Source organism: Panthera tigris, chromosome D1 (assembly GCF_018350195.1).
Source record: "Panthera tigris isolate Pti1 chromosome D1, P.tigris_Pti1_mat1.1, whole genome shotgun sequence".
NCBI classification, from domain to species: Eukaryota; Metazoa; Chordata; class Mammalia; order Carnivora; family Felidae; genus Panthera; species Panthera tigris.
In genome coordinates, this window is record NC_056669.1 from 27,031,260 (window position 1) to 27,040,738 (window position 9,479).

Sequence of the window (9,479 nt, forward strand, 5' to 3'; positions counted from 1 at the left end):
TGTGATGTCTTTCTTTTTCCTTTTTTTTTTCTTTTTAAAACAAGTATGACCAAGACAACTTGGGAGGTTTGTCTTATCCTTGACCATTTTGCTAATCCAACCATGCTCTCCAAGGCTGAGCAGAGACAAGCCTCAAGGTATAGGTTTCTGGTGATGGGATAAAAAAAAAAAAAAAAAAAATTAAGGTGGTATCTCATGTCTGTGGAAGAGGAGGGAGATTCTGTGGGCTCCAGAAACTTCTTCCATGGGGTGTGGACCAGTAAGGATCTGGGCTCTGGAGCCCCCTGCCTCCTCTGCCCTTTGTGTGCACTGACTGGAGGAGTCCAACCTTGTGAACCTTGCTGTGCTGGAGTAGAGGGCTGGGTGAGCTGGGGGGCTTGGTTGTTCCCAGCCCGGGAGTTGGCTCCCAAAGGCACTAGACACTGTCACTTACAGAGCCCCCTTTGTGTTTGGTTCTTTTGCATTCCACGTGCTGCAGAAGGATGGAAGGACCTGGGTACTGGCTAGGCTGTGTATACTGTGTATACATGGGAGCTGGCTGCTGCAGGGACGACAGCCTGCTCCTAATAAAGTTGTAAGTATTTAAAATCTGTGTCCTGCTTCTGTGATTTCATCTTATCCATGCATAGATTCCCCTGTATCTGCTGTGAACACACACGATGCACCAGCCATGGGAATAGGGGCTATGATAGTCACAACAGTGACTAGGACAGGCACAGTCTCTGTCCTCTGCAGCCCCCAGGCTAGCTGGGGAGGCAGAGTGAACAGTTGGGAAGCAAAGATCCAGAATAATGACAGATGAGGTAGGTGCAAGGAAGAGATGAACTGATGCTAAGAAAGAGAACTTGCATCTGGGTGTGTGTGGTGTGTGGGGTAGAGTGCCCAGGGAAAGCCTGGCAGAGGATGGGATTTAGGGACATTCTGTGATTAGCATCTAAGTGTCAGACAGCATTCAGAGTCTGTCTCTACTAAATAGACCCTCACTTAGTATACATGCCAAACTTGGGCCCTCAAATATTAATAATATTAATAAGGTTGCAAATATTGAAATGCACAACCCTTTTGAGAGGGGGATGGGAGCCTTTCAGCAGACGAGCAGCATGCTGGGACTTGGCGACTGGAAGGACCAGGTGTGCAGGAGGGTCTGAGAGAAGGCCTCTGAGGCAGGACTGTGGTGAAGGGAGCAAGGCACAAAGGAAAGCTGGAGGGTCCCTCATGTGGAGTTTCCCAGACCCCTGAGGGCCCTACTAAGTCTCCTGAGGGAAAGTTTCATTGTGTTTGAAGACTGTTTCCCTCTTCCTTATTTGGTTTTGGTCTGACAATGTTAACAAATATACAGGCGGGGGACTGGTGTGACCCATTTTAATGAACATCCAACTAGGAGGAGTCCAGAAACTTGCGTTGGTCTTAGATCTAAAAGCCTCTTCTGGGGCCCCATTTTCTATCTGCAAAATGGGAAAGGTAGATTTAATTCCTTAAGGTGCTTCCAGCTTTAGCGGTCTGGGTTTCTAGGCACAGTTACATTTTACACTTTGGCAGATGATTATTTGGTTTCAGTCTGGTGTTCAGAGATGAATGGGGTTCCTTTCATGCCTTTCCTGCAGGGCAAGGCCATGGGATGAATGACTGATTGGAAACCTAGAGGCCCAGGGCGAGGGGTGTGGAGTGGGAGCTTGGATGAAGCTTCAGCACTTGATAGAAGGTTCTGGTGGAAGAAGGAGTTAGCCAGAAGAACCCACTTTGACACTATGGGCTAGTTGGAGGCCTGGAAGGGACCAGGAAGGGTTTGGGTTGATTGATGTCTAAGCTAGAAGTCAGCAACTTTAAGGTTTTTATAAAATTTCTCAAAGCATTGTCATAATCCTGGGGTTGTTATTTCTGTTACCCCTTCTGTTTTCTATTGTAGCAATTGCCAATAAAACCTTTCTGAGGAAAAGTTCCCACGGGTTGGTCTCTGGGTAAAAAAAAATGGCTTCTCTGCTTACAATTCTTCTGACACCAAATGTGTGGGGTTTTTTTTTTTTTCCCACGCTAACCAATTTTCCAACTCTGCAGACAGCAACTGCGTGTCCTAGAATTTAATTCATTTCTGACACTATCTGGAATTAGCATCAGACTCCACAGGTTTAGGGTTCAGTCTCAAGAGACTGCCCTCACTTCAGACACCAGTCACAAGCAGTGGGTCTCCAGGGCATCCACACTTCTGACCAACTTAGCTACAAAGTTGAGTGTTCCCACAGTCTCTGGGGACATTTGATAATTTGCTGGGTTGGCTCACAAAACTCGGGGAAACATTTACTTAATTTTACAGGTTTATTATACAGGATATGATGAAAGATATAGATGAAGAAATACATAGGGCAAGGTCTGGAAGGGTCCCAGAGTGAAGGAGTTTCTGTCTCTGAGAGTGGGGAGTGTCACCCTCTCAGTGTGTTCACCAATGCAAAACTGTCATTTAAGGATTTTTGTGGAGGCTTTCTCATGTAGGCGTGATCGATTATTAACTCAATATCTCCAGCTCTTCTCCTGTCCCTGGAAGATGGGGGGTTGAGCTGAAAGTTCTCAGCTTCTGATCATGGCTTGATCTTTCTGGTGTTAAGTCCCCATCCTGAAGCTATTCAGATGCCTACCCAGAGTCGCCTTGTTAGAATAAGAAATGCTCCTGTCACCCAGGAAGCCAAGGGATTTAGGAGCTTTGTGTTAGAAACAAAGGTCAAAGACCAAACAGAATAAAAAATGCTGCTAGTACCCTTATTACTCAGGAAATTAAAAGGGCTTTACAAGTCCAGTGTCAGGAACTTGGCATGGAGACAAAAGTATATTTCTCATGTTGCAGGAGGTCAGCAAATAAAAGAGGAAGGAGACAAGTCTGGGTCCCACCCTGCAGCTAGTTAGGCTGTTCAAAAGAGCCAGGTAGGGTAAGGAGGTAGCATGTCACACTGAAGCCATCTGGAGCAGACAAATATGCCTGAGTTTTCAGGCTTTCTGGAGAAGGAAGGAGTGGTTTCCTAACCTCCTTGGCCTTTGAAGAGAGGCGGGAACAATTTGCTTTGTAATCCATCCTCATGAGAGGAATGCTTTCTTGCCCCAGTGGAGAAATAGCCTCAATAATTGCAAAAAGGTCTTGACTCTCTGGGTCTCACTCCCCTTGCCCGGCGAGCCCTGGCTGGTCCCCAGCAGCCTGAGCTGGCACGCGGAGGGCAGCGTGTGTGACCCCGAGAGTCTTTCCGTGCCTCCTTGGCTTGCACCCAGCACTGTTGAGTGAGTCAGCTCCGAAGCCTGCAGTCTTAGCAACAAATCCCAGAAGAGCAGAACATCTCTCTTCAAGCTCTCTGGATGCCACTGCATCACCCCAGCCCACAAGAGAATTGCAATGACACGTTCACTGCTCCCAATTGTGTGTGGAAGGACGGGGCAGCGAGTCAGACCCCACGCTACTCCAGAAACTCTGCCCTCCCCCTTTTGCTCCCACCCCGTACTCTCCACCCTGCCCCCTTCATGCTCTACTGGGAAGCCCTTCCTTTGTTTTGTTCTCCTGTACTCTGGTCAGTAATGTAAATCACATTCCAAGCATGGGCCAGAATGTTGTTGAGGGAGATAAGAGTTCCTGGCTTCCAGAGGCATTCCAAAGAAGAAACAGAACTATTTGTTCCCAAAGGAGAGCTATTTTGGCAGAAAGAGTAAGATAGAGAGGAAGACAGAGGGATCTCCTCGTGAAGAATTGGAATCGGGAAAATGGCGAAAATATCATCATGGTGAATGGTTGGAAGTTAAGATTTCAGCCGCATCCCTAAGTTGTTACCAGTAGTCCCCTTCTACCCACCCCCTTCTCATGCCCCATCTGGGCCACAATCTTAGACTGTATACACAGCGGCTTAGGCCACTGTGTCTGGGGCTTCTGACCAATTGCCGGATAACCTTGTGGGACTGGGATCCTAGTGTCTCTGCAGAGAGAGGACCCATTACCTCCACCACAGGTGATCCAGCAGGTACTCATGTCATGGTGTTGGTGTTGAGGATTTTGAGGAAAGAGACTTTGAGAAGCCTAAGGAAGGGTATTCAGAAGGATGACATGACATTTTCAAGAGCCCTTTTTGCACTGGGTCTGCACTGTCTAGGGAATCTGGCCCCAAGGTGATGACAGAACCATCTTCTCTGGAACTATGAGGATACTTCTCCGTGCAGGCACTGTTCTAATCTACAAACAAGTTTCAATTTGGCCTTCATAACCACACTCTGAGGGTTGACCAATCCAGCCTTATAGATGCTGAAGCCTGGCTTTCAAAATGTGAAGTAACTTGTACAAAGCCAGCCTAGTGAGTGGGAGCCAGGATGTAAGCTTGAGTTTGTTTCCTTCCAGAACTAGGCTCTTCAAGACTCTGCTGTATTCTAGGATGCCTTCCAGCCGCTCTTGAGGCAGAGAGACAATTAACTGTTTCTTTTGTCCTGAAAGATTTTTTGAAATGACCTGGGAGCATGTTCTTGAGGCAAGGTTTTATGGTTTCTAAAAGATCCCTTAACCCAAACTTGCCCTGATCCCCATAATCTCTTAATAGGAAACCAATTCACTTGATTGCTTATTTGGTATGTTTCCCAGTGGAGCTTCTTCTGAGGTTTTTAGGACCTGCATCTGGCTCTTGGAAGCACACTGCCATCAAATGAACCTAGAGTTCAGATGAGCCCCAGAAACTTCGAATGGTTTGAATTATTTTGAGTGTCAAAGGAGCAGAAAAGAATGGCGAGGAGTAAAACTGGCAATGGAGTCCAGCAATCCACGTGGCTCTTCATTTTCCCTGGAGACCTCCAGAAGTTTTTCTTTTTCTCCCTTCACTTCCTTAAAATAGTAATTAAATACTTAAAACACACAGAAGGAACAAAGAATGAGAGAATAAAGCCTAGATGCCAATCACCCAGTGTAAGAGCTGAAACATCTCCAGTAGAGTTGAAGTTCCCAGAGGATACCTCCCCTCTTCATGCCCCTCCCTTCTCTGCCAGAGTTAACCATTATCCGGAATTTGGTGTTTGTTATCCCCAGCCATTCTGTCATTCTTTCACTACATATATCTGGTTCCCCAAAGAATGTAGTTTGCTTTGCATGCTTTTCAACTGGGTAAAGTCAGATAGGGTAGCATCTGCGTATACCTGCGTATACCTGCACCTCAACTGTGTTCTTCTGCAATTTACTTTCTCTGCTTAACATTAAGCCTGTGGGAGCCATTCATATGCATACATGTAGCTCTACTTGTTTTTCAGTCTGGTATATTACTTCATTATGTGGATATGCATGATAGACATTTAGGTTGTTTCTAGAATTTTGCTATTACAAAACTTTTGCTGTGAAAATTCTTGCAAATGTTTCTCAGTGCATGTATTATATGAGAGATTTTAGGGGTGGAATTTCTGGACCATAGGGTATATCCATCTTCAACTTTATCATGGGCTATTTGCAATGCATTCTCCCAAGTGGTTTTACCATGCCCAGAATTTTGCCAATTTGCCTTTCTTTTTTTCAGGGGCTACTTGTCCACCAAGGGGGGTTGCTTCCTGATCCACCTTACTATTGGGTAGGATCCACATTTCTCTAGTTTTCTTCCCCCTCTGTTTCTCTTTCTTACTATCAGCTGAGATCCCAGAAAGAAATAGATGACACACTCAAATTGAGATAATCTGAGGAAAGAGTGGAATAAAGAAGAGTTTACAAAGGTGTGGGTGGTGGGGTAGGGAAATCCCAAGAGCTGGTGTAGCACCAAGGCTAGTAACTGTGGGGCTCAGTTTCCACACTGGCCTTGAAGGGTGAAGGGAGAAATGGTTTGGAGGACCAAAGTTAGAGAAGTTTAGGTAGATGGGGCTGCCTGACAGGAGTTGAGACTTTTGGTTGTGAGACACAGCTTTAATCTATAAAAGGGGAAATAATAGTGCCTACCTCTTATAGCTATTGTGTGAATTCAGTGGGCTAATGTGTTTAGCACAGTGCTGTTATATAGTAAGTGCTCAAACAATGCCAGCTCATTATACTCTAAACCAGGAGTAATTACATTGGCTTAATAATTCTCAAAGAGGGGCGCTTGGGTGGCTCAGTTGGTTAAGCGTCTGACTTCAGCTCAGGTCATGATCTCACAGTTTGTGAGTTCAAGCCCCCCGTCAGGCTCTGTGCTGACAGCTCAGAGCCTGGAGCCTGCATCGGATTCTGTGTCTCCCTCTCTCTCTACCCCTCCCCTGCTCATGCTCTGTTTCTCTCTGTCTCAAAAATAAATAAAAACATTAAAAAAAATAATTCTCCAAGAGTTTTCATGGTTATTTCCCAATCTGTGTTGAAATATAAGTAGGTTAAAGTTATTCTTCTCATAGTTGTTTCCTTAATGTCTTAAAAAATAGGACATGTGATATCTCTATTTGTTTGTACTTTGCTTTTTTTTAAAGTTTGTTTATCTGTTTTGAGAGAGAGAGAGAGTGCAAGAGAGCGAGGGAGGGGCAGAGATAGAATCCCAAGCAGGCTCCATTCTGTCGGCACAGAGCGTGATGTGGAGCTCAATCCCATGAACCATTAGATCAGGACCTGAGCCGAAATTGAGTCGGACAGTTATCCAACTGAGCCACCCAGGTGTCCCCTTTTGTACTTTTCTTATGCTGCCTTTTATCTAGCTCTTCAGGAGTCAATGTGGTTCCTGCTTCCTGGATATTGCAGAACAGTTTTTGGGACATGATTCTCCAAGTTTCTGGAGACTAAATTTTCAGGTGCATCTGACCCTTCACTCCTAAATACTTTAGCATACATTTCCTAAGAATAAAAACAGTCTTTTACACAGCCTGATATCATTATCATACCTAATTAACAATTCCATGATAGCACCAGATATCCAGTTCATATTCAAATTTCTCCAGTTGTTCTAAGAATGTCTTTTATAGGATCCAATCAAGGTTCTCACATTGAATTTAATTCTGTTTCCTCATGGTGCCTTTTGACTTGTTCCATTCCCGCCCCCCCCCCTCCGTGTTTCCTGTGTGGCTCTCTGTTGCAGCAAGTTGGAAGTCTCATCATGCCAGCTGTTCCACCAGTAGTGAAGCTGTTGGATTAGTTGGTTTCTCTGACTCTTTTCTGGATGGTCTTGAGGAAACTTGTGCTTTCTTTCTGTCATTCTTTCATTTATGGGATGGATTTCAGCCAGCTGTTGGATTCCCTACTCTTTTACTGAATGCTGAGGTCCCTCTGTCCATGATCTTGAGTGCCTTGAAGACTATGGGGGTAAAATAATAGATGTATCCCTGTTCCTATGAGAGGACTTCCAATTGTCTTCAGTTTTAAGTGGGTCATTTAAATTCAGCTATTCATTCATTTATTCTGCAAGTATCTGTATATCTACCAAGTATCAGGCACTAAGAATAACAAGAACATTCTTCTCTCTGCTTCCTTGGTTGCTTCTGTGCTTCTGTCTTCCTTTTCTCTCTCTGCTTGTTCCCGGTCAGTCTCCCTTCTAGCAACTTTTCTTTCTTTAGCTTTAAACACTGGTGTTCCTTGCAGCCCTTTATTTGGCTCATTTCACACACACACACACACACACACACACACACACACACACACACTTTCCCTGGGGAATCACATGCTCTCACATTGCTTCAGTTAAAAAAAAAAAAGCATAATGATGGCTCCTGAAAAAAAAAATTGGCATACCCATACTTCTCCTGGACCTGTGTACATTCAGACTTTCTGGCAGGGACCCCCACATCTTATCATTCATTGATTCACATGACTTGATTCCACTTCCTAAATGTCTTTCTTCCTAAATGTTCCTTTCTACTGATGCTAGCTTATTGTAGGCCCGCATCATGTCTCACCTGGAGGACGTCAATAGCCTATCCTTGTTGTCTCTGGTTCCAGATTCAACCCTTTTCAATCCTTCCTTCTAGAATGACTTTCAGCCAAAACAGACCCATTTCATTTCATACTCTCCTGGCATCCTCTGTGTCCTTCTGATATTGCACAGTGTTATCTTTCTCTTGGCTTATACTCTAAGGACTTTGAGAGTAGGCCTTAAATGACTTTGCATTTCATAAGTGCTGGGCATACATATAACAGCCATCACTTAGCATTAACTATATACAAGTATTATGCTAGGGTCTTTACTTGTGTCATTGTATTTATTGTTCACAACAGCATTAGGAATTATATTAAATTATGGCACCCTTTTGTGTATGAGGAAGCTGAGGGCCAAAGATGTTAAAGATCTAGCATGTGTTCTTTCAACTTGTAAGTGACAGAGTCAGGACTCTAAATTCCATGTTTATCAAAAGAGTTATAGAATGAAACCCTTAGCTCACATTTTTATTGGGGACGGGGCAGGCATAAGCAAATGATTCTGATGCAGTGTGGGGAAGGCTATATTGGATGCAGGCATATTAATCTATGGGATTATAGAAGAAGCAATCACAGTAATAACTTTCAGTGGATCTGGGAAGACCTCACAGAGGAAATAATGTTGGAGTTGGGTCTTGAAGAATGAATTGAATTTGTTAGTAGACAGGAGGGAAGGCATTCCTCATAATGGGGTCAGCATGTATGGATGGAGCTTTAGGAATGGGCATAGTATGGTATGATATGGCTGAACTACATACAGAATGCAAGGGGCAGGGTGGTGGTGATGAGTCTTCAAAGCTTGGTTGGGGTGTCATCATGAAGGGCCTTCTATGCCACATTAAAGAGTTTGTGCTTTGTTTGGTGGGCAATGGAGAGCCATTGAAGGATTTTAAAAAATATTTTTAAATCAGATCATATTTTAAGAGCTCACAAGTCTTGTGAGTTTGTAGTGAGCATGGACTGGGATAGGAAAAGACTGTTATTAGAAAAACCAAGTAAGAGGTCCCTGCAATAATACAGATTTAGGACCTTGATAGTCTGGACTAATGTCAAAATGAATTGGAGAGGATGACATAAATTCCAGAAATATGTAAGGTCAAGTGTGAGCCAGTCTTGATAACTAACTGTGTACAGGGCCTGACAGTGAATGAATTGTCAAAGGAAACTGCAGATTAATGTTTTCCCTTTCAATGATTTCCTCACTTTAAAGGAAAGTATAAAATTAGGCCATTTTGACACATGGATATGACCACAGAACAGAGGGAAAGGAAATTAGATATTCTTGATCTCCTCTCTGGATTATGTTTCTAAAATTTGGTACTGCCGAGATTTGAGGGGATGGGATGACTGATACTTCTTTTTCTTATTGCTCCTCACTTCCTACCACACTTCCATACTGACTGCCTTACTTTCTGGCATCACATCCCCCTACCTCTAATCTTACTATTTTGTGGTTAGCTTGGTACCAAGAAAACATACAAGGAGACATAGGAGATTGAAAGGAAAAGGACAGAGTGATCAGAGGAAAAGACAGAGAGTCCACATACATTAGTGTGAAAGCAACAGTATGGTATTTCAAATGTATTGCAGCACAGGTCATATAAACAGATTTATTTTTTTAATATAC